Source organism: Lemur catta, chromosome 22, assembly GCF_020740605.2.
Source record: "Lemur catta isolate mLemCat1 chromosome 22, mLemCat1.pri, whole genome shotgun sequence".
Taxonomy (NCBI): domain Eukaryota; kingdom Metazoa; phylum Chordata; class Mammalia; order Primates; family Lemuridae; genus Lemur; species Lemur catta.
Window position 1 is genome coordinate 8,583,292 of NC_059149.1, and position 25,905 is coordinate 8,609,196.

At 49.4% G+C, this 25,905-nt stretch overlaps 1 long non-coding RNA gene across 1 annotated transcript; it reads right to left on the bottom strand.

Moving 5' to 3' along the window:
• Positions 1-5,209: 5,209 nt before the first annotated feature.
• Positions 5,210-25,905, bottom strand: LOC123626669. Its single transcript, XR_006730965.1, has 3 exons — positions 25,862-25,905; positions 13,237-13,397; positions 5,210-5,458 (listed from the first exon to the last, which is right to left on the bottom strand). It is a non-coding gene; the product is annotated as an uncharacterized LOC123626669 (long non-coding RNA).

Sequence of the window (25,905 nt, forward strand, 5' to 3'; positions counted from 1 at the left end):
CCGCCTGCATTATGCACCACGTAACATCACTTCCGTCAACGCTGGACCTCAGGTAGGATGGTGATCCCACAAGATTATAGCATATGTTTCCTGTACCTTTTCTATGCTTATATATGTTCAGATACACAAATACTTACATTGTGTTCCAGTTGCCTGGAGTATGCAGTACAGTACCTGCCGTACAGGTGTGTAGCCTAGGAGCAGTAGGCTACGCCATACAGCCTAGGTGTGCAGTAGGCTACAGCATCTAGGTTTGTGTAAGTTCACCCTATCATGTCCCCATGATGATGAAATCGCCTAAAGACACATTTCTCAGAATGTATCCCTGTCATTGAGTGACACATGACTGTACTTCAGAGATGACTGATATCTCAATTAGACTGGAAGCTCCTTGGGGACAGAGTATCTGACACATGGCAGCAGGGAGAGCCATTGCCCCTCCTGTGTCCAGATCCATGAGCAGGCTCGAGGCCGGATCCAGCACCAGTGGGTTTTCCAAACTGGTGCCTCTTTTCAGAAGGGTGGGAGAAGGGGCTCTGGGGACACCGGAGTCAAGCCAAGGAGCAGAGCTGAGTGGTGGCCTCCACACGTCACCTTTGGGAGACATCATTGAGTTACTCGCCTCATTGGCCATGTCTGGGAGGGTGATTTGGGGGCTTTGTCACCATGAAAGTGCCCACGGTCTCACCTCTGCAGGCAGGATGAGAAAAGCTAGGATGGTCACTTACCTTCTCCCAACTTCCGCCCTCCGAGGGCCTCTTGTCCCAGAGGCATTTACACTGGGATGTCACAGCCTTAGCCTGCCCAGAGGGCCGTTGGGGAAGGGAAGGAGGAGTCAGGGAGGGCTGGAGGGAGCACAGTGAAGCAAACCCTCAAGCTCGATGTATCAGCTACGAAGCTTCAAATCCACTGATTCTGCACCGCCCACGGCCTCTGCTCAGGGCCGGCACAATCAGGCCAGAGCTGGGCACCCCACCCAGCAGCCGACTGGAACCTTTGAGGGGGCTGGAGTGAAGAATTCTGCCCATCTGACCAGCTCCCTCCACATTTGGCATAGACAGAAATAGAAGGTTGGAAGCCAGCCAGAAATGAGACACACCGAGAGACGAGCCTGGCAGGACAGGGACCCCAAGAGGGCTTGGGGCGAGAGTCCAGTTCCCAGCAGGACCCTGACAACCGGCAACCCTGACACTAGTGCTGCGGCAGCACATGCGCCCTGTTCTCTGGGTGAGCTGGGGACGCGGCAGCTCTGTGCCAAGGCCGGAGCCAAGCAAAGACTTGACCGTTCCCAGGTGGAGCCTCCAGGTGTGTGGAGGCAGGACCACCTCGGATCCTGTCCCCTCTGAGCAGCCAGCGGGGCCTGCTCCAACCCCCATGGGACGTGAGGTGTTGTCCCACGGTCTTCAGGGCCACCACAGAGCTGTCTGGGGCCCAGCAACTGTCAGCCCTGCGCTGTGCAAATGGGCAGCCCTCAGAGAGGTGCCTGTGGGGGACACAGGCGGGAAGCCGTGGTTCAGGGAGGAAACCCCCCCCCCCCGCCTCCTCACTGGAGCCCAGGCAGGGCTGGGGGCCCGGCTCTCGCCATTTCCACGCCTGTTCGGGCCTCATGCGGAACTCTGACCCCCTCCCCGTTCAGTCCCGCCCTGGCTGTTCACAACAGTGAGAGTTCCCCCCGTAGAAAACACTGGTCCAGGCCGGGCGCGGTGGCTCACGCCTGTAATCCTAGCATTCTGGGAGGCCGAGGCGGGTGGATCGCTCAAGGTCAGCAGTTCGAGACCAGCCTGATCAAGAGTGAGACCCTGTCTCTACTATAAATGGAAAGATATTAGCCAAACAACTAAAAATAGAAAAAATTAGCCGGGCATGGTGGCGCATGCCTGTAGTCCCAGCTACTTGGGAGGCTGAGGCAGGAGGATCACTTGAGCCCAGGAGTTTGAGGTTGCTGTGAGCTAGGCTGATGCCATGGTACTCTAGCCCAGGCAACAGAGTGAGACTCTGTCTCAAAAAAAAAAAAAAAAGAAAGAAAAGAAAAGAAAACACTGGTTGAGGTGGACAAACATCATGACAGTCTCATTTCTACTTTCTTCTACTTTCTTGCCCCCCAGGGATGGCCCGGATGGCAGGGCAGGCCTCTCTCTAAGGCAAACCTGGATCTTGGGAACCAGCGTTCCTAGAAGCTGGCTCTGCCCCCTCCCCGTTGACACCCGGAAGCAGTCAGCCTCAGGCCACAGCCCTGTGAACCCGTGGTCCCTCTCATGAGGGAACAGGATGTGCAGTGGGGCCCTCCTGGTCACCCGGAAGCAAAACCAGGACCCGAGGTGGGGCGAGGAAGGCCGATCACAGTCAGGACCCCACATCCCACCTTCAGAGAGTTGCCCCCAGGTCACCCAGGGCAGGCTGAGGGAGCCAGACGCAGCCTGCCTGCCCCCAACCAGCCCAGAGGACGACTTGGGGACGGGAAGGGTCACAAGGGCTTTCCCTGCCCCAAAGGGCAGTGAGCACAACTCCAGGAGGCTGGCAATGTGGGAAAGGAGGACGGGCAGACCTCTGCCCCCACCAGATAGTCCCTGCGCCGCAGAACCCAGCGGAGGGAGGGTGATGAGAAATTCCTCCGAGAACATTCTGGGAGCCCGGAAGCATGGTCTGTGGTGTTTCAGTCCCACGTCCCCCACCTATGGGGGCCAGCAAGGGGGCGCTCGCCATGTGCTCCCTGCTGTTTGCGAGCAGAGACACCACAATAGTTTCCTAGAGCTGCCGTAACAAAGTGCCACAAACCAGGAGGCTTGAAATCACAGAGATGCATCGTCTCACAGTCCTGGAGGCCGGAAGTCTAAATCCCAGGTGTCGCAGGGCCCTGCTCCCTTGGGGGGCCGTAGGAATCCTGCCTTGCCTCTTCCCGGCTTCGTTGGCCTGCAGTTGTGTCACTCCCATCTCTGCCTCCATCGCCACACAGCCGTGTTGTCCCTGCCTGTCTCTGTCTCTGTGTCTCTTCTTCTAAGGACGCCAGTCATGTTGAATCAAGGGCTCGCCCTACTCCGGTACAACCTCATCTTAACTAATTACATCTGCGCAACCCTATTCCAAATGTTAGGAAGTTAGGACTTTAACCTATCTTTCTGAGGGACACAACCCAGCCCATAACAGAGACTGATGCCTTATCTAGAGAATTCTGAAAGTCAGAGGCTGCTGGACTGTCCCCTGGACCTGAGGGGACTGTGGCATAGCGTGCCTCAGAAGAAAACAGCCACCTCCCGCCCCACTGCAGTTCTCCGTAACGAAGACCCCGAGGATTCCTGTGGTTGTGCATGAAGAAGCTTGCGGTTGGCAAAGGGACAGAAACCAGCGGCTCCAGGGCAGCCCCAGAGCTGAGGACAGGACAGGATGCCCACCCCAGAAGAAGGGCATCTGCCCGACGCTGTCAAGGGCGGGTCAGGGAAGGAAACCTCCACCTGCACCCACCTCCCTGCCCCCAGCCCCTTCTGGGAGAGAGAAAAGGAGGAAGGTTCCAGAAGCGGACCACACCCTCCTGTCTGCAAGCAGCTGGGAGCCAAAGCTCTGGCCAGCTGGGAGGAGGGAACAGACAATCCTTGCATTGTTTGTAAGATCAGAGTTTTGAAAAGTGAACAGGACTGAGTCTTAAATGCTGGACTAGGACTGTGCAAATGACCAAAAGTGACAAGAGAGTCATGGCACCCGTCCAGGGAGGCATTAAAGGACACACAACCAGCGAGACAGAAGGTCTGCGCTGTATAAATAGAGCAGCAACTGGGGGGAAATCGTGCCGTTTCAAGATCACCCCCCAACGAACCGAGACCCCTCCGTCTACCAGCTACAGTGAGCTTCCCTGAACCTGATTTATAGAAGTGTCACATGCAGGCTGCTGCCTCTGCCAGATAGGCCGTGCCCTTATCATGCGCTGGGGACCCGAGCTCAGACAGCCGTCTTCCTGCGACAGTGACGTGCCCAGGTGAGAACAGCTCCCAGCCCTCATCACTCCAAAGCCAGACACCGAATGACACCGGCGGCAGCACAAAGAGGTCTTTGTCAGCACTGTCCTCAGAGGATCTCAGGGTCCCTGCGCTCGGATTGCAAGTGCCAGAAACCAGGGAACTTTCTCCAAGGAGGCAAGGCTAAGTAAGGGCTGTCGGGCTACCGAGAGGCCAGTCCCACCATGTGTTTCGCGAGTGACACAGACCAGAGAGGAAAATGCTGTGGGTCCTCGACTTGCTGAGCTTGTCACTGCCCAGCACAGGGTGTGAAGAAAGCACTGTGGTGGGTGCTGTGCCACGGAGGGTGACCAGCCCCGGGAGGAGGGAGTGGGAGCAGCTTGCCCATTGCTGGTAGTCAGCGACAGCAAAATAACATTTGCTGGCGTGTGGGGTCAGATGACTCGATTAGAGTGAATTCACCAGGTAGTTACGGAGCCCCTGCTGCGTGTAAGGAATAGCGCCAGGCAGAGTTAGGAGCAGAACGATGAGTAGGAAGGGTCTGTTTGAAAACACAGCTGGGATTCATTCAGGTATGATGAGACCACCAGACCAGGAGACAACTGCTATTCAAAAGACAGTTTGCTACTCACGGCTCCCAAGAGAAGGGGACACACCGCACCAGCCGGGGTCACAGAGGAGGCGCCAGGGTCAAGAGGAAACAAGGGCAAGAGCCTTCACTGTGGTTATCTCAGAAAGGGAGGCGCGAGGCAAGGGAAGCAGCTGAACAGGTTTAGGGTTAGGTAATATGAATAAATTTGTCAGGCTCTGGGCTAGAGGGGTGGTTGTCCAGTACCTGGCCCTGGGGTGATTTGGAGCAGAGGGACAGTGTCTGGGATCTCAGGATCTGGTGAAGGGATGGTTGGGATTGATTGGTTTGCATATCAAAGGTGCGCCTGCGAGGGAGGAAGTTGTTATCTCTAGGAATCAGCCATCCCTGGGAGCCTCAGTCCTTCCTGCACCCCGGATGTCACAGCATCATAAAATATAGAAAACCGCAAACGTGGTTAATACCAGCTTCCTGCTCTCAAGCTTGCAGTTCAGGAGGAAGGCCCTAGAACATGTCCACAAGTGACTATAAAACAAGACAGGGTACAACGTGTGCCATAAAAGATAAAAATGAAGGGATGGAGTTTTCAAGAGAAGGAGAAATTATCTGTCTAGCTGGGGATGGGGGGGAGGTTAGAAAACACCTCAAGGAACAGGTAGTATTTAGATAATGGATAACAAAACGTATTTAGTTTTTAATTGATAATACATGTGCATGATTTTTTAAAATGAAAAAAATCACAAAAGTCAAACTAAGACAAAACCACAGTGCTGAAGGCCGGCGCAGCGGTTGCCGGGGGTCAGGTCTGGGAGCAGGATGGGAACGTAGGGGAATTGCACAGGGAGGTTTGGGGTGATGGAGCTGTTCCGTGTCTTCCTCATAGTGGTGATTACCCAAATTGTACACGTTAAAACTTGCAGTACTGTACGCCGAAAGGAAAAAACAAGTAAATTTTACTGAATGATAATTCTTTAAATTAGAGAGAAAAAAAATACAAATGAGTATAGAGTGAAAAGTAACCTCCCACCAGAGGGGAATTTGAGAACATTTAAAATCTATTCTTTTAGACTGGGCGGGGTGGCTCCCTCCTATAATCCTGGGCCAAAGAGCCAGGCATGCAGCAAACATATAAAAAAATGCTCAACATTTCTAATCATCAGGGAAATGCAAATCAAAACCACAATGAGATATCACCTAACCCCAGTGAGAATGGTCTTTATCAAAAAGTCCCAAAACAACAGATGCTGGCGTGGATGTGGAGAGACAGAAACACTCTTACACTGCTGGTGGGACTGCAAACTAGTGCAACCTCTGTGGAAAAGAATTTGGAGATACCTCAAAAAGCTAAAAATAGAAATACCATTTGATCCAGCAATAGCACTATTAGGCATCTACCCAAAGGAACAGACATTCTATAATAAAGACATCTGCATGCAAATGTTTAAGGCAGCACAATTCACTATTGCAAGGATGTGGAAACAACCCAAGTGCTCATGAATCCATGAGTGGATTAATAAAATACGGTATATATATATATATATATATATGTATATATATATATATATATATATATATATATATATATACACCATGGAATTCTACTCATTTACAAAAAACAATGGTGATCTAGCACCTCTTATGTTATCCTGGATAGAGCTTGAGCCCATCCTCCAAAGTGAGGTAACACACGGATGGGAGAATAAGCACCGCGTGTACTCGCCATCAAATTGGCACTAACTGATCAACACTAAGGTGCTCACACGTTAGTAATATTCATTGAGGGTTGGGGTGGGGTGGGTAAACTCACAACTAAGGGATGTGGTGAGCATTGTATGGGAGAATGGCATGCCTCTTATCCTGGCTTGGGTGAGGCAAAGTCATAACATGTAACCAAAATGTTTGTACCCCCATAATATCCTGAAATAAAAAGAAAAAAGCAAAAAACAAAGAGCCAGACATGGTGGTGCACACCTGTAGTCCCAGCTACTCAGGAGGCTGAGGCAGGAGGATCACTTGAGCCCAGAAGTTTGAGGTTGAAGTGAGATATGATGACACAACTATACTCTAGCCTGGGTGACAGACATCCTGTCTCAAAAAAAAAAATCTCTTAGCAATTTTGAAATATGCAATACATTATTATTAGTAACTGTGGTCACCGTGCTGTGTGATAGATCTTGAAAACTGGCTCCTCCTGTCTAACTGGAACTTTGCACCCTTTGGTCAACATCTCCCCATTCCCACCCTCATCTCCCCCAGCCCCTGGCCTCTGGTAGCCACTTTTCTACTCACTACTATAAGTTTTGCTTTTTTAGATTTCACATACAAGTGAGATCATGCAGTATTTGAGAATCTCTGGATCTTTTTTTTTTTTTTAAGGAGGAGTCTCACTCTGTCACCCAGCCTAGAGTGCAGTGGGGTGATCACAGCTTGCTACAGCCTTGAACTCCTGGACTCAAGTGATCCTCCAACTTCAGCGTCCCAAGTAGGTGGGACTACAGGTGTGAGCCACTGCACCCAGCTAATTTTTTTCATTTTTTTAGAGACAGGGTCTCACTATGTTGCCCAGTCTGGTCTCAAACTCCTGGCCTCAACTGATTTCCTGCCTCAACTTCTTTAGTTACTGGGATTACAGGCATGAGCCACTGCACCTGGCTCGATAATCTGTTTTTTAACTGGCATGATATAGTTAGATTTATTTCTACCATGTTATATTATGTTTTTGTTTTCACTGATTTTTTTTTACTCCACACTAATTCAATTTTCCTCCTCTCTACTATTTTAGAAGTTATACTTTATATTTCTATTTTTTTTTGAGTGTTTCCCTACCATTTTTAGCAAACATCGTGTCACAAGTTTGGATTCTCCAGGAAGCAGACACTAGATGGAATTAGGTGAGCAGAAGGATTTGGGGTGTAACACCGTGAACAGGAAAAGGAGGAAGCAGAATTGGGCAGAGGGGAGTTTCAGGTGGTAATGCCGGTCCCAGTTCCACCACCTGAGCTGCTACCACCTTGCTCAGTCACTGGCCAGAAGCTGCTCTAAGAATAGCATGACCTTGGCCTGAAAACTGGAGGTGTCAGGTATCCTCACACCTGGGCAGCAAGCCCTTTCTTGAATGGAGAGTCAGGCAGTACATTTCCATGCCTGCCATGGCGTGCATATGTGCCTACATCAATGTCTCTAGCCCCTCACTAAAAAATACCAGGATTTTAGCATTCTAACTCCAATCATGTCTGCCCACATTTTAAGTAGGTGTCCATAATCCAGTACTTCTTGTTACACCTCCCAAGTTAGTCATCACCATAGTTTTTGTTTTATTTGGTCAATGTTTGTTCAGATTTTCATGTACAGTCATCCCTGGGTATCTGAGGGGGATGGTTCCAGGGCCCCTGCAGTCACCAAAACCCAAGGATGCTGAAGTCCCTGATATAAAATGTCATAGTATTTAAATATAACCTACACACAACCTCCTGTGTACTTTAAACCTTCTCTAGATTACTTATAACACTTAATACAATGTAAATACCATATAAATAGTTGTTAATTTAATTTTTCATTTGTATTATTTTTTACTGTTGTACTTGGTTTTTAAAATGTTTTTGATTGGTGGTTGGTTGAATCCGCAAATGTGGAATCCTCAGGTACAAAGGAACAACTGTACATTCACTAATTTCTTTGTTTATCATTTCTTCTGGCAATTTAATCCTTCCTTCTATTTTCAATTATTTTTCTTCCTGAAGTACATCCTCTAATTCCTTCAGTGAGAGTGTTATTGTCTCTCAGTCTTTGTTCTGAAAATGTTTTTATTTTGCCCCTAACTCTTGAATGATAGTTTAGCCAGGTATAAAAATGTGTTTACTAGCACTCTGAACATTTTACTACATGATTTTCAGGCTTCTATTTATTATGGTTGAGAAATCTGATAATAGTCTAATTTCTGTTCCCTTGAAGGATGCTCTGGTTGTTTTTAAGATTTCCTTTTAGTCTCTGAGGTTCTGCACTTTTACCACAATGTGTCCAGTGGTGGATTTAGTTTGATTTATTCTGTCTGGGACCAATGGGATTTCTGAATCTATGAGTCATGTCTCTCATCAACTTTGGAAGATTATCAGTCATTACCCCTTAAAATGTTGGCTTTCCACTGTTCTTTTTATTTATTTTTCTTTCTGGAACTTCTGTTAGATATATATTGAAACATTTTAGCCTATCTCTTGTATCTCTTAACATCTTTTTAATATTTTATATCTTGTTAACCCTTTGCAATGAATTCTAGACAATTTTTTCAGCTCTAGCTTTTAGTTTATTATTACTATTTTTTTTTTTTTTTTTTGAGACAGGGTCTCACTCTGTCATCCTAGCTAGAGAGCAGTGGTACCATCATAGCTCACTGCAACCTCAGACTCCTGGGTTCAAGCGATCCTCTTGCCTCAACCCCCCACCCCAAGTAGCTAGGATTACAGGTGCACACCACCATCCCTGGCTAATTTTTCTATTTTTTGTAGAGATGAGGTCTCATTCTTGCTCAGGCTGGTGTTAAACTCCTAGCCTCAAGCAATCCTCCCTCCTGAGCCTCCCAAAGTGCTAGGATTACAGTGTGAGCCACCATGCCCAGCTATTTATTGTCTTCTGTTTTGTATAAATGTGCTGTTTCATGCAACTATAATATTTTAATTTCAGTATCCATATTTTTCATCTCATATGCCCGTCATGTTTTCATCACATATTTCTCTTTTCTTGCATTTTTTATTACTTCATTTATGTCTTTCATCATTTTGAGCATACATTTTAAAAAATTCCTATCTAAGCATTCCATTTTCTGAAGTTCTCAGTCCTGTCCAGGGACACACGCCCATGATGGACTGTTTCTGGGTGAGGTTCTGACTGTGAGCCCACGTGCAGTGGGACTGCATCTGGGGAAAGCTGGGGCTGGGGCTGTGTCATTCCGGTGGGGTTTGTGTTTGCGGCTGCCAGTCTCTCCAGGCTGCGAGCATTGTCAGCTTGGGCCACGTTAACATTAACATCTTAGCTCGAGGATGCCTAGACCACCCAGGTAGTAGAAATTAGAGCCAAACTCAGCCAAGGTACAGGCTGTGACTACAAATTCTCAGGGGGCACTTCTTCCCATCCAGAACCAAGTCACAGCAGACAAGCATCCTTCTTGGCCCCTTCTGCTGGTGGGTGGATATGTTTTAGACCATTATTTTACTGTGCACGTAGCTCATAAATGATTCTAGCTTTAAGCAAGAGCCTCAACTCCAACCCCTCTGCCTGAGCAGGCCCAGGGATGTGTCTCCAAGGAGGTTCAGACCCAACCCTCAGCCATAACCAGGTCTGATAACCAGCCACGTTCCTACCACAGCTGCCATGGTCTCTGATCACATATTTATCAGCCTGATTTTCCGTTCACTCTTTAATTTTGGCCCTGAGGATTTCTTTTGCTTTTTTTATATAAGCTCAGTTATATGTTTAAAGGGATATTTGATATATCATATTTAGGATTTCCAGGTGTTTTGTAGCAGAAGAGTTCTCAAATTATATTAGTTCCCCATATTGACACATTAAAGTCTGATCCTTCTCATAACTGTCGCTTCTTGTAGTTTGTTTGTTCAGACACTTTGTGACCCCATATTAATAAGTTTATTGCCTCTCTGGGTAATATGTCAGCATCAACTCCCTCCTGTTAAATACCTGGCCTCTCCATCTTTTTAAATTCAAATTCCTGGGAATGGGTTCTTGGTTGGACCAGCTCAACCCTCTATGGCAGGGCTCTTCACCCCACGCCTCCCACCAACCACGGGCAGCCCATGACTCAGCCGCTGAGTCAGGTGCAACCACATGCAGCTGGAGGAAGGCTGGGTCTCACAGTATAAAACGCTGTGGCCTAAGGCTGCCCCAAGCAGGATCAGTTCCTTAGAAGGACCTGTGGACATGGAGGGCACTGTCCTCTTCCCAGCGCCATCAGAACAAAATGCCACCATCACCTGAACAGCATTTTACCCATGAACACATGAATAAATGAACAGACAGCTAGTGGAACAGCCTATAGCTGACGGTGATGCTTAATACAGGTTTCCATTTGAAAGGCAGTCTCTGATGAGCTCCTTGGTCAACACTTTAGTCGCTGATTTAGACACAGAGATCAAAGTCAGTGTATAAATTTCCAGCATGACACAAAGTTGAAAAGGGACAGATAACATATTCCAAAAACGAGTTTCAAATGGTTTCGACTGATGAGGACAAACAAGATTAAATTTAATAAGGATTAGGCAAAGCCCTGGAGTTAGGTCCAAAATTCCAATTGTGAAGCACAGGACTGCTAAGCCCTGACTTGGCAGCAGTTCCCAGACCAAGGACATGGGGTTCTAATGACCATAATTTTCACCTGGCCCTACTAGTCCCGCTCAACTCCCACCCAATACTCCCGGCCCTGGTCAGACACCGGGGCCCTCAGAAAAAGAACTCCCCAGTGGTTGCCGTGGGCTTAGATCCTGAATTACCTCGTCAGCCTCAAGCTTAGCTCTACCTCCAGCCATTCTCCTCTGTACCCAACTCAGCCCCTCTAATGCTGTGCACAATTTGGTTTTCTGGGCCTTTTCAGCACCTCTCTGCTCCTTAGTCATTTTACTCGCAGTCTTCCTTCTCTGCAAGCCAATTCATATGGGGAACTTTGGAAGGAACTAAGGGTACATTTCTCCTACAGAAGAGACCATGGAAGCAGAAGAGACATGCTCAAATGGAGGGGTGGGGAACAGGTCTTGCCAGCAGCATCAGAACCGGAGGGGAGAGTGGGAAGGATCAGATGTCTGTTCAACATAAGCCACTTAGCGCTTCAGATACTGTGCGTGAGCACTCACTATCTGCAAAGGGACAGGTGCTGTGGGCCATGCAAAGGAAGGACTTGCCACAAATGGAATGCATCCCCCTAGCTGTGGCATTGAAGGGGGTACCCGACCTGTATCAGGAACGCTGCAGAGTTGATGGCTGCACTGGGTGAGGGGACCAGACATAGCCAGTGGCAAAATTCTGGTTCTATAAGCCAAGTCCGAGCCAGACCAGCCCTCTCAGAAAGGCACTGAGGAAAATGAACCCTTCTGAATGCAGAGGAGGTGACAGACCACAAGTTGTAATCCCAAGGGGGTCAGAATGACCTGCAAAAACTCCTGCAAATACCTCTCTACCTATTTGCTTTGCTTCTGGCCCTTTAAGTTATCCCAACCCTCTCCCAGGCTGCACCTGCAGAAGATAAAGTTTGGCTGGAAACAGCCACCCGTGTGCAGAGCAATTTCCCAGAAACTCTGTTCCCTGATGCGGCTCAGATTCCGTCTTCCTTTCCCCCAGTCTCCCGGCTCTGGCTTCACCTCGGTTATCTGACCCTTGGCTTTACTCATCCTACAGGCCAGGTTTTCAAGTGTGAGCAAGCCTCTGACTCACCTGGAGGACGTGTCAAACCACAGGTTTCTGGTCTCGGGCCCCAGAGTTTCTAATTAGGTAGGTCTGGGATGGGCCTAAGAATTTGCAGCTGTGACAGGTTCCCAGGTGACACTGATGCCGCTGGTCTGGGGACCATGCTTTTGGAACCAGTGCTGTAGACTGAGGCACAGCTCTCCCCTCGGCAAGAGCCTCTGGTCTAACTCAGCCCCGTAAAAGCCGACCTCTGCCTCCTAGGCTGTTGCAGCCCCAGACGTCCCCCCAGTGCCCTGGGGGGCTCAGTGCAGCCATCACTGAAAGGATGCCCCGGGCTCCTGAAACCCAGGGTTTCTTGATCTATAAATATGCCAGTGTCTTAGAAGGTATTTTCCCATAGTTTCATAGAGATAATTAAAAATCCTTTGGGAATAAAAAAACACTAACTCCTCCAAATCTTCCTAAATGTCATGAGACCCAGCGGTAGCCTTTGAGCCACACACAGCCTGCAGTGCCCGGGCAGACAGCTGAAGGGAAACCGCGGGGTTCGGATACCAACAGCTAACTCTAGCATAACTCTTATCCTGCGCCTGTCTCTATCATAAACACTTTATTATTTCATTCCTCGTAACAAACCTACAAGGAAGTTTTCATTATTATCCTCATTTCATTGATAAAAAAAAAAACTAGGGCACAGAGAGGTCAGGTAACTAGCTTGAAGTCACACAGCTAGAACATGATGGAGCCAGGCCCAAGCCCTGGAGTGGAGCTCCCGAGTCTGTGCGCTCCCCACTGCACCACACGGCCTGGGGCGACTTACGCAGACTCCAAAATCTGTGTTCTGGGTTCAGTCTCTTTTCTCCTGCTGAAATATTTACCTACAGTTAGGATCCAATTTTCAGGTGCCTAAAATCTTCCACCCTTTCCTTACCGCCCTCATTCACCCTAAAAGAGACTTGCTCCCGGGGCTAAGAACTGAATTTGAGGCATCAGCAAGCAGAGAAATTCAGAGGAGTCGCTGGGCAGGGCCTAAGACCACGCCCAGCTGGCCCACCCCGCTGGCCATGAAAGTGCACCTGACTTTCATTAGGGGTCTTGACTGTTCCTCAATGACTTCGTGGAGGTGGGACCGCTGGGAGGGCAGAGTCCCCGGGGTTCTCCCCTGGACGGTGTGCCCTCCTGCAAGTCAACATAGGTCTGGGCCACTTCTAGGTTTTGAGGATATCGCCAGAAGAGCCTTATTATTAATGTTTACAATAAGCAAATGGACACATTTAATCCCCCAAAGAAACATACCGGGCAATATGCTGTAACTGTGAAATTCTCGGGATGATTGATGGCAGGATTTATTGAAACTCCTATGAACTCAGCGTGCTCAGCCACGGGTGGGGTGACGGCCTGCCATCTGAACGTGGTGTGAGGGATGTCCTCAAGCCCGTTGGGTCACTGGTGCCTGTCTGGGAAACGCATGCACAGAGAACATCCACGATCCAACGCCGAGGCCCCAAGTCTGGCCCAGTAGCCACCCCTCCAGTCCGTGACAGGCCTTGCAGGGGGCCCGGCTCTCCGGAGACCCTGACCGAGGCTTCCCGGCAGACGGGCTTCCTCTGTCGTCTCCCAGGGCCCAGCCCGGCGCTGCCTACCGGCCATTCCTCCTCCACCTTCTCCCTTCCTGCGCCCCAGCAGAATTTCTCCCCACCTCGTTCACCGCTGCCCTGAGACTGAAAATTCATAATGTCATAATGTTCTGGCCTGTTGGCCACTATTTTAATCGGCATCTAATGGTTCTTTTGCTCCTAAAAGAAAAATGCCTTGCCTCATATCCCGGAACACATCTCTAAACTTCTCAGTTATTTCCACCTTGACCAAATAAACAGAACCCTTGGCCTGCCTCTTCTTCACCAACAGAAGGGACACTGTTTTGTCTTGCGTTTGCCCATCTAGGCTTTCAGAAGGGCTGTAGTTCCATGTGACCCCGTGCCCACCCAGTAGCTGCTTCTAAGACAACCAGGGAAGCAACGTTGGGCTGGTTGGATTCCTTCTGGCTGTGGGACCAACAGCCAACCTTTTCCCAGAAGTGAGTGCATCTTGGCATGTTGATAGGATCGTAAAATAAAAATACACAGTGTCCAGTTACATGTGAATTTCTGATACACACCAACTACTTTTTTGGCATAAGTATATCCCATGTGATTTGGGGGACATGCTTAAAAATTATTAGAGTTTGTTTATCTGAAATTCAAATTTAACTGGGGGTGCTGCATTTTTATCTAGTAAGTTTGGTAACTAAGAGTATATCAAATAATCTGGTTAAATAAGAGTTCAATGAAAATGTTACCAATAAGTAGAAGCATCCAACCAACCTAGCTACATTCGTGCGCCTGCTTGTTGGCTAAGGAACAGCAGGCATCTGATTAACAATCACAGATCACAACCCACCCAGCATCTGGCAGGAGAGAGAGATAATCCCCCGAGGGACATCACAATGCCACTCAAAAAAAAAAAAAAAAAAGATAAAATAAAAAAAACTACACAGTCAAAAGTTAACAAGGTTTCTATAGTTACTTAGTTACTAAATACCCTTTATAAAGTTAACATAGTTACTAAATAGCTTTTATAAGGATGTGGAGTGGGTGAAGTAAAAAATTGCAGAACAGGGAAGGTAAAGATAAAGAGAAATCTCTCCTCTAACACGATTTTCCCAAAGGCACGTTCCTAAAAAGCAAAGGGCGACTCAGGAGACCTTCGCCCGCCTCCGGGCCTGGTCACTGCAGGAGCGAGAGGGAAGCCCTTAACGGCAACCTCCACCCCAGCCTCGGCACCCCAGTTCCGCCTAAGACGCAGAAGTGGCATTTCTCCTGGGTGCAGAGATCGTGTTAAGGCCCTCAGAAGAAAAACGTAGCTCACAGTCAAGGAAGTCTCCTCCCATTTAAGTTAACGGTAACGGTGAGGTAGCTCTCCCCTTCAGATGAAAAAGGAAGAAAAAAAGCCTCATTAAAAAACATTTTTAATAAAAAAATTTTCATCTAAAACCTTCACAAGAGGATTACCGTCAAATGATGCAATAATTTTTAGGGCAATAATAAGCATGCTTTTGAAAGTCAGTGCTGATTACCAGGTGTATTAAAAATGGCCTTGGGGAAATCTCTGTGCAAATATTTCGTTTTTAGTTTAATTTCAAAGACTACTTAAAAGGAAAGAGGGAGGATGTCTGCAGTGGTAAAGTAGCAATCGTTTGCACCTGGGCAGAACTATGTTTCATCCCAGAATCTGGAGGGTTTTGTGCACAGATGGGACAGCCTGTGTGTGCAGCGGCGGAAGCTGCGAGGCCAGGAGAGGACGTGGCAGAGGAACAAGGTGCCTCTACCAAGGTCACACGGAAACACAGGTGTGCAGGAGAGCCCGGCTCCCACATGGTTATGATCCCACAGCCTCCCTGCTCTGCGGAGAGGATCTTGCTACCAGAGGCCCCTCCTGGCTTCAAGTTCAAATCCTCTGCAGCCGCCAAGAAGCCAATATGGCCATGGCCAAGTTTACTGAGCACCTGCTACATGCACAGGACTATTGCACCATGGGGGAGACTGGAGACGGGCAGACCCTGATCCTGCCAGCAAGCAGGAGCCTAGTCACAGGCAAGACTGGCACATGTGCACGGTGGTGACTTCATACTCTCTTTATGGAGAGATGACATCTGCCAGTAAGGAAGAGAGAGACCTTCCTCTGAGCCTCCAAGCATAGGACAGATCTAGACAGAAATGTGGGACATTTCAGAATGTTTCATAATATCTTATATTCTACCTGACTTCTTTCTCCACCAGAAAACTAGAGAACCCCTGCCTTTCTCCCAAGAAATGCAAACCAGGCTTCAGGCTGGTCACAGGCTGTTTGCCGAAAACCAGACACTTGCGTTCTCCTCCAAGAAGTTCAGAGGAGGTTTTGGTTAGTGTGTTCCCATTCTGTTTGTGTTTTGCTGGTTTCTCGCCCCACCCAGTCCTTTATTCTACTTCTTTTCTTCTTTTCTTTCCCACGGAAGAAAAACTCATGATGAGAGCACGAGGCAAGGAGAGCAGAAAAGCTCCGGGCTTCTCACCCATTTTGCTGAAATCTTGGAGCAGCAACAGAGCCTGAGCTGGGAGGACAGTCACACTGACCAAGACAGGACTGCTGGCTGGGCATGATGCCCCATCTGCTCTATGCTTAGGGAATAAAGAATGAGACAGAGGTTGGCCGATGGCCACTACCAGAGGGACCCCCTCCCCGTCACTGACTACCATAGGATGTCCCCCGAGCAACCTGGACGTTCCAGAACAGTTTCCATTTAAAATGTTTTGATCCTATAAATCTGCAGTTCCCCAGGCGGTGGGACAGTCCTGGTCCGTGGCCTGTTGGGAACCGGCTGCACGGCAGGAGGTGAGCAGAGGGCAAGTCAGCAAAGCTTCAGGTGTATTTACGGCCGCTCCCCATCACCGGCATCACCGCCTGAGCTCCGCCTCCTGCCGGATCAGCGGCGCCATTAGTTGCAGGAAAACAAGCTCAGGGCTCCCACTGACTCTGCATTATGGTGAGTTGTATAATTATCTCATTATATATTACAATGTAATAATAATAGAAATAAAGTGCACAATAATGTAATGCACTTGAATCATTCCAAAACCACCTGTCCCCACCCTCTGTCCGTGGAAAAATTGTCTTCCATGAAACCCGTCCCTGGTGCCAAAAAGGTTGGGAACCGCTGCCATAAATCATCCAAATGGGCCAGGAAATTATAACATTTCAGTGCCCAAACTACAATTTCAAAAATGTCCCCTCACATTTGGAATTGGTACAAAAATCTTTCACCAGCCCAAACTTCCCGACAGGGTTTCGGAAGCTAGGATCGTTGCAGCCAGAGGCCGACTGGAGTTTTTGGTCTTCACAGTCCCCACACAGACCCTTTCAGTTACCTGCTGTCCCCTCATCCGGTGGCACCTGCTGCCCACGCAGCTCCATCGTCCCTCTGCTCCCCCCAGATGGAAACCCACCCGGTTAGCATCAGGCAAGCACACACCACAGCGCCATGACTCAAGAGGATGTTAGGATATTTGCATCCTTGCAAGATAGAGTGTCTTGAGACAAAGAGACAAAATCGTAATAAGGAATTAGGGGGTGTGGGCAAAGTGTAAGAGAATACGGGGAGAAGGAAAGTGCGGGCATCTGCGGAGCCCCTTGGAGCTATCGTGCCTGTTTGCCTGGTGTCCTGCCTCTGCAGGGGGTGGAGGGGAATGCAGCTGCCACAGTGAAGGGACAGTAGGTGCTGAGTAGGTCTGAGAGCCCTGCCGTGTAGCCAAGGCTGGACGCTGCCCAGAAGTGGCTGCACACACTTCTGATGGGACAGCCACACACATGGCACAGGAATAAGCACCTTGGTGTCCTGGCCCAAAGGCCGCTCGGCACTGGCTGGAAGTCTGAAGGTGGCCTCTGTGTTTTTTGCACTTCTGCACCAGGTGTTTCGTGGATGCTGCCCCCAGAAAGCCCACTTCCCCTGTGCTCACTGCCCTTCACTCTGCCCCCTGGTGACAACTGTCTCCCTTCTGTTCCCTTCAGCACCTCCACTGGGGCCTGAGGGCTGCCTCCCTGTTCTCTCCCAGCTTTCTTACTTCTCATTCCTTGCCTTTTGCTGTGACACTTCTCAGTGTCAAGGGCAGATCTCATTGTCTGGATCCTCACCTTTTGCAAGCCCCGGGACACACCTTCCCCACAGAGAATCCCCACAGGGAGGTAGGGAAGGGGCCAGCCAAGAAACCAAGCTTGAAAAATCCCACGTCTCTTTGTTCTTCTTGCAGCCTGCAGAAATGGGTAAACGTCCCCCTTTTCCAATCCTCTAAAAAAAGAGCACACATGGCAGTCTTAGGGGAAAGTCTCTGTAGAAGGCTGTCTTACCCTCAAAACTTTTTCTCTGTCTTCTCCTCCTATGGCCTGAAATTTCCACAATTAGAAATTAATTTCATTGATTTTTTTCTGCTAAAAGACAAAGAAGCCTGGGAAAGGTAACGGCAGTTGTGTTCCAGAGCAAATGTACTTATTCTGAGAGAGTATTTTGATAGGGAGAGAAAGAATGTGAGAGTTCCTGGGAATGAGGGACTTGGGAACAGTTAAAAGGAGCCTCAAAGAAAGGAGAAACAACTTCGGAATGGAAAGTTTCCATTGGGAGGGGGCCCAAGCCAAACTTTTCTTCTCTCTGGGTTTTGCGCAAGCCAAGCAGGTCAGAGCCAGGTCTCAAATCAGCGAAAAGGGGTAAAGGGTTGAGGAGTTTTGGAACAAGTTCAGGCACTGAATACAAAGGCTTCTTTAGTCTAGGAACTGTGTAGACACCAGGATCCAAAGAAAGGGAAGACCTAGCTCCTGCCCTCAAGGAGCTCACAATGTAGTTGGGAGAAACACAAGGAGATCAATCCTGTATGGTTGGAAAGTGCCCAGGGTGTTCTGGCCACACAGGGGAGGGGCACGGCGGGCAGGCAGCTGATGCAGCCCGGGAAGGGGGAGGATGGACACGCGGGCTGGGTGTTAGGAGATGAGTTCGAAGTAGCCTACAAGGGCTGGGCACGGTGGCTCACACCTGTAATCCCAGCACTTTGGGAGGTCAAGGTGGGAGGATTACTTTAGGCCAGGAGTTTGAGACCAGCCTGTCTCTACAAAAGTTTTTAAAAATTAGCCAGGCGTGGTGGCACATGCCTGTAGTCCCACTGCTTGGGAGGCTGAGGCAGGAGGATCACGTGAGCCCAGGAGGTCAAGGTTGCGGTGAGCTATGATTGTGCCACTGCACTGTAGCCTGGACAACAGAGCAAGACCCTGTCTCTAAAAAAAAAAAAAAAAAAAAGAAGTAGCCTGCCAGGAAGGGAAAGGACGCCCAGCGGAGAGAGCATACGCAAAGGCTCGTGCACATTCTATGTGTTGGCGTGCAGGGCACGTAGGTCCTCAAGGTGGCGTGAAGGGAGAGGAGGCTGCAGAGATGCTTAGCAATTGGAGCGCTGAAGGTCATATTGAGAAGTTTCCATAGGAAAGCAATGAGGAGTCCCTGGAGAATTTTAAGCAGAGGATACGTGGGCGCTTTGTGCCTGCCTTGCCTCTCGTGGACGAGAGTAGGAACGGGGGGCGGGGGGGCAGTTAGGGGGTGAGGGTCATAGATCCGAGTTGAAGGACTGACCCGACGCAGGGGCAGGGAGCAGAGGGAAAGACTGGGAAGACCTGGGAGCAGTGTGGGCGCTGAGGGGATGCAAGAGGATGAAGATGATGCCCGGATTCCGGCGGGGCATTGCTGAATGGTTAACCGCCCTCTGAGGGAGGGAATGCAGGGCTGTCGCGCAGGGCTTGGGTGTGAAAGTTCGGAAAGTCTTGTATGGCCAACTTTGCACTTGAAAATCCCTGAAATTACCCATAAAGTGCAGCAGAGCTCGCCGTGGCTCTGCTTGACTCCGACTACGTTTCAAGGCCTCGTCGTATGAGACATACGGACCTTCACACCCCAGAATCAGGCTGGGCATCCTCACCCCGGGCTCGCAGCCACAGGGACAACGTGCGGCAGAAACAACCTCCAAGTACCATGTAAGTCAGTGACTCTCGACCTCGGCCACGCTGGACTCACGCGGGGGGCTCTGGAAAATACAGATGCCTGAGTAGCCCCTCCAGAGAACCGCCTGGGCATGTGGATTATTAAAATCTCCAGAGTGACTCTAAGGTGCAAAGTTGAGAACCACCGATTTAAATTGTTCTCGCTTCTGCCCCTTGTGTCATTTGAATGCCTGTGAGTTAGAGGGGCCAGCCCCGAACTCAGTTTTGGACTCACGGTGACCCTGGGAGGCTCAAACAAAGACGCCCTCTCCCCTCAGCTGAGGATCCCTCGGCCTTACAAATGTTTATCCACAGCCCGGGTCAGCGCTGGCTCCTGACTGCCGGGTGCAGTGGCCGGGATGGGGACGAGGCGCTTCCAGACCGCAGCCCCAGACAGCTCGGCTCTGAAACACAAACAGAAAATAGCCACTCTGCCTCCCAACCTGTTCCGCGCCAGGAGGTGGTGGGGTGGGGATCGGGGGAGATTTCAAACAAGGGCAACATTTACTAGGCTTTTCCAACCCGTGCTAGAATAGTCATTACTGCAAATAGCCGTTTTCACTGCTACGAGTCTGTAATTTCACCCTCTGAAGTAACATGTTCTCGGAGCTTCTGGTATCTCGTTTTGTTGATGCAACGAGGAAAATCGGGGATAGGACTTCAGGCGAGTTCTCACCCCCAGGCCCTAGAGATTATCAGGCTCTTGGAAAATCGGGCTCCAAGATTGTGACGAGGAGGATCCTTCAGTCTGAGTCGGGGCTTCCATCTTCCTTTTCTTGCCGTATTTGTCACCTGCACACCCGCTGGACAGGTCCTTGTTTCTCCAGGCACCTTCTCTGGAGCATCTTAGAAACTCGGCTCAGAGGGGACCCTGGCCCCTCCGAGGCAGTGGGGACTGAGTCAGTTCATGCACTGCCCACAGGACGGCCAGGACCAGAGCAGAAGAGCCACGTGGTCCAGGGTGGAGGCCTCCAAACGTAGCCGAGAGCTTCCCAGGGCTGCTCCCTTCTGCCCTGACCGCCTGACCTTGTTAAGGCCGCCCCACGAGGTCCCTGGGGGTTGAAGAGGCACACACCAGCCCCAGCCGTTCGGACATTCAAATCCACTCAGTGTTAGTCAAGCCTGGAACGGTGGAGGCCCCACACGCTAGATGGCCACCTGAACTCTGAGGGGACATCCCAGCATGACCCTGAGCTCCTGGAGCTGCTGGGCAGCTGAAGGCAGCTCTTTTGGGGGAGACCCAGCCGCAGCCCACCTGCCAGTGACCCATCCAGGATGGGCACTTCTGCCAGGGGCAGGTCAGCCACAGGCACACGGCAGGCTGGCGCTGTTTGGGTTACCCCCACCCTGCTGACGACAGACAACTCAGGGACATGCACCTTCTGATCCCAAGATGAGGGACAGAGATTCTCATTCTTGTCTTTTGGGTTCCCCAGGTCCCCAAAGGCTTCAGTGGGTGGCTGTGAAATTCTCAAAACAAAAGCAATTCGAATTCATTTTCACTTAAAAAGAAATGAATGCAAAATCAAAGGATACTTTGTGGGGGCCAGGAGGGAGGAGAAATGTCACAAAATTGACAAATGTATATAACTGATTCTTTTGTCAACACCCACCATCTGCCGGGTACTGTGCAACGAGGGAGGCAGGGCCCCTGGCCTCAGCAGGGCCCTGGTTTGGTTGAAGAGGCAGCTGTTTGCACTAGTGGGGGATGTGGCAGCCCACCTGGGATAGCAAACATTGCCCCAGGAAAAGGTTTGGGGAAATTGGTAGGAATTCATCAGGACCTAAGAACAAAAAATATGGGGAGAGATGGTTCCGGCAAAGCCACAGAGCTGTGTGAGAAGGTGTCACCTTCAGGAATCAACCTCCAAAGGCTGGGACCTCGACCCACCGGTTCAGCGAAGGCTCAGCCCGCTCCGGGCAGAGGGTCCTGTCCTGGCATCATCCCACCGCACTTCCTTCTCCACGGCACACCGGGTGTGTGCGCATGCGTCTGATAAGCTCAGACCCAGGTATGTGGCCTCGGAAGTCACATACGTCATCCTGGGCGAGAGCTAAAAATAACTCACCCATCTGCTGCCTGCCAGCTCACCTGCCCAGACAGAAGTTGGCCAGGTAGGCCTTGCCAGGAAGCGGGGTTGGCAGGGAAGGACGTTGGCAGCGCTGCGGTTTGACTGACTGTCCTCTCCTTGCCAGCGTATCAGGATGCAAGACGCCTGCCACACGGAGGCCCTGGCTCCGAGGACCCACAAAAGGGCGAGGGAGCCGGCGCCTGTCCATAGACTCGCTCCGCAGCCACACGCCGGTGGCTTCACATACACCAGCGGTATCTCTGTCTAAAGTGGAAACTGAGGCTCTCACACGGCCCACGGCTGGCAGGGGACATTAGACACTGCGCTAAGCCACCATAAGCCACGTGGCCGCACCTGCCTGTGTGCACACCTGTCGTCCCCTCGCCTTCCGGAGACAGCTGCCCCTCCCCCGCCAAACCGAGGGCTCAGCCTGCGTCCTTTCCCCACCCGCCCCCCCGGCTGCTGAGTTTTGGGGGCCTCTTTCCGGCGCAACCCCTCCAGCAGGGAGTTGTCAGCAGCAGCACACGCAGGCCTGTTTCAGAGCAGGTGTTTGTTTTCAAGCTTTCTGAACAATCTTCATTTAAATATATATATATATAGGCCAGGTGTGGTGGCTCACGCCTGTAATCCCAGCACTCTGGGAGGCCGAGGCGGGAGAATCGCTTGAGGTCAGGAGTTCAAGACCAGCCTGAGCAAGAGCGAGACCCCGTCTCTACTAAAAATAGAAAGAAATTAGCTGGCCAACTAAAAAGATATATATAGAAAAAAATCAGCCGGGCATGGTGGCGCATGCCTGTAGTCTCAGCTACTTGGGAGGCTGAGGCAGGAGGATCGCTTGAGCCCAGGAGTTTGAGGTTGCTGTGAGCTAGGCTGATGTCATGGCATTCACTCTGGCCCAGGCAACAGAGCAAGACTCTGTCTTAAAAAAAAAATATATATATATATATATATATATATATATATGTATATGTATATATATACACACACACATATACATGTATATATGTATATATATATGTGTGTGTGTATATATACATACATATATGTATATATATGGCTTCTATATGTGTGTGTGGATCCCTGAACAGGCAGCCAGTGTGTGCTCCTTTCCTGACCCAGGGCACCTGACCCCCTGCTCTCCCAGGCTCTTCCCACCCTGGTCCTCCAGGCTCCTGCCCCATGCAGAAACATGGACTTTTCTCCCCATTTCTCCCGAATCCTCCGTCCCAGAGATGCCACTGTGCCTCTGCCTTTTAGAAGTCATCCCTCTCAAGCCATCGCTTCCTTCTCACTCTCCTCCTCCGACTCCTCCTAACTGTTAGGCAAGAGCTTAAGCGTTGGAGTTAGACTTCACATTTTTCCTAAGCCTCAGTTTCCTTTTCTGTAAAGTGGGCATGATAACACCTACCTGGAAAAGTTACTAAAAAGGACTGACTTGATGCAAAGTGCCTTACTTCTATGACCTTATGCTGTAACTGGTTTTTGGTTTTTTGTTTTCTTCTCAGCAAGTGAAGAAATTAGAATGATTTAGTAACTTGCCTAAAGCCACAAAGTTGGTAAACAGCAGAGCCAGGATTCAAACCCCAGCTGGGCCTGTCTTCACCGCCCTTGCTTTTTGTCCCCCCGCAAAGCTGCGTCACACCTGACCTCAGACATTCCAGGTCTCAGGGGCACCACATGCCTGCCTCAGAAACCACGGCCACGGCACCGCAGGCAGGGAGTGAGGTGCGGCCCAGTCGTCACCATCCCCAGCGTGGATGCCCTCCCCGTCCCCCCACCCTCCATTCTGTCACGTGTGGGTCGGTCGGCAGCCTGCTGTGCCAACCGCCGCTCTGTGTCCTCAGCCCCGTGGGGTCTGTACTCAGTGCCCAGTTAAATACCTGCTTGTTGATGTGCGGGGTGAAGGCGTCTGCTGCTGCCGGGACAAGGACCCGGCAAAGGATTGCAGTCGTCACGTTTCTCACGCACCACCAGCCCCCCCCCCCAGTTCACTGCGGGGTCCTGCCCTCGTGACACGTGTCACCGGCAGACACAGCCTCCGAGAACCACCTGAGTCCCAGATCCCACTCAAATCTGACCTCACAGGGGACCCCGAGCCCAAGGGAAGAGCCACATAAATCATCCTCGTAACATTTGCCTGAACTTTGCGTGTCCAGCTTCACTCCCAAGTTGTAGGTTTGATAGAAACAATCTTTAAAAGGAATTTACAATGAGGATAATTATTTTCCTACAATTGACATTGATCTGAATGATGCCAACCACCAAGACATCTTCTCTCCTGGGTAGCGGTTTGTCACGTTGTTTGTTCTCCAATCAGTTACTTTCCAAGCCATTTACTGATTTTTTTTTCCTTTCAAGCCCACAAGAAAGCCTCAGGGATTTTATTCAAACCTGAAATGCATTTTTTCTTGTGATAAAGGTAATATATTGTTAGAAAGTCATATAACACAGAAATATTATAGTAAACAGCAAAACATCTACTCATAATCCTTTTCCCAAAAGTTGCCACTACAATAGGTTGGTTTATAGCCTTCCTGAGTTTTGATGCACATAGAAATACAGAAATAATTTACATGAACTTGATCATACAAATATGCTGTCCTGGCTGGGTGCAGTGGTTCACGCCTGTAATCCTAGCACTCTGGGAGGCTGAGGCGGGTGGATCGCTCGAGGTCAGGAGTTCGAGACCAGCCTGAGCAAGACCCCGTCTCTATTAAAATAGAAATATCGCTTGAGCCCAGGAGTTTGAGGCTGCTGTGAGCTAGGCTGACGCCACGGCACTCACTCTAGCCCGGGCAACAAAGTGAGATTCTGTCTCAAAAAAAAACAAAAACAAAAACAAATATGCTGTCCTGAAACCTGCTAATTTTTTTTTTTTTGACGTTCTATCGCGGGATAACTGTCAATGGCCACACATATAAAAGTGAGCCATAATTTTAAATAACTGCTTAACATTCCATTGAATAAATAAACCCCCATTTTAAAAAATCAATACCATGTTAACGGGTATTTAAAACTGTTTTCATGTCTTTGCTATTCTAAACAAGACAAAAACAGACATTCTTGTCTGATTATTTTCTTAAGATAAATTCCCAGAAATGGAGAGGCTGGGCCAAAGGAGCTGCATATTTTAGATTTTGATGTCTACTTCTACGCCACCTTCTAGAAAGGCAGCCATGGTGAAGGTTTCTTTCCTACGTATCACAGGGCTCAGGGAGTGGCAAAGGGCTCCAGCTGACTCCAGGCAGGTGGAAGCAGAGCCGGGAACAGCACATCTATCTCTTCCTGCCTCCTGTGCCTTACTGCAAGCAAAGCCAGGCAAATCCGCGAATTAGGACAATTTTTAAAATTCCAAGTGTTTTCCCTTTTAATTTCTAATAACTTCTTTGCTCACAGAGTCCAAAGATTTCCTGGTAATTTCCAAATTTAGATGGTAGTCATGATGTCTGAAACTTATTAAAAAATAATTGGAGGCCAGGTGCGGTGGCTCACACCTGTAATCCTAGCCCTCTGGGAGGCCGAGGTGGGTGGATTGCTCAAGGTCAGGAGTTCGAGACCAGCCTGAGCAATAGCAAGACCCCGTCTCTACTAAAAATAGAAAGAAATGATCTGGACAGCTAAAAATATATATAGAAAAAAATTAGCTGGGCATGGTGGTGCATGCCTGTAGTCCCAGCTACTCAGGAGGCTGAGGCAGTAGGATCACTTGAGCCCAGGAGTTTGAGGTTGCTGTGAGGTAGGCTGATGCCACAGCACTCAATCTAGCCTGGGCAACACAGCAAGACTCTGTCTCAAAAAAATAAATAAATAAATAAAAATAACTGGAAGAAAGCAGTATGTCGTATACACGCAGAGATGCTACCAACGTGAGCATGACTCGACAGAACTAGCTAGAGCAAAAGGAATAACTCTCCACGATCCCAAAGGGTCACTTAATTCTTATTATCTCCTCGTCCAATAAAGCTCATTTTCTGAAGCTGGCATTCAAGACCCTACATAGTCTAGCCCCATCATAAAATGTAAAGCCTTCTATTCCCTAAATAAATCTATTTTTCTCTAGCAAAACAGAAGTTGTTGCTTTGCATACAAATGTACCATGTTTTCCTGCTTTATGTCCTTGTAGTTAATACTAAAAAGCCAGCATGCTAAGTGCTTTATGGGGGATATTTTAGGTAATCTTTACAACAATCCTGTGAGGTAGGTACCATTTCTTTCCATCTTACATATGGATAAATGAAGCTCAGAAAAGTTAAGTGACTTACCCCAAAGCACACAGCTGTTCAGAGTTGAGCCGGGACTGGAAACC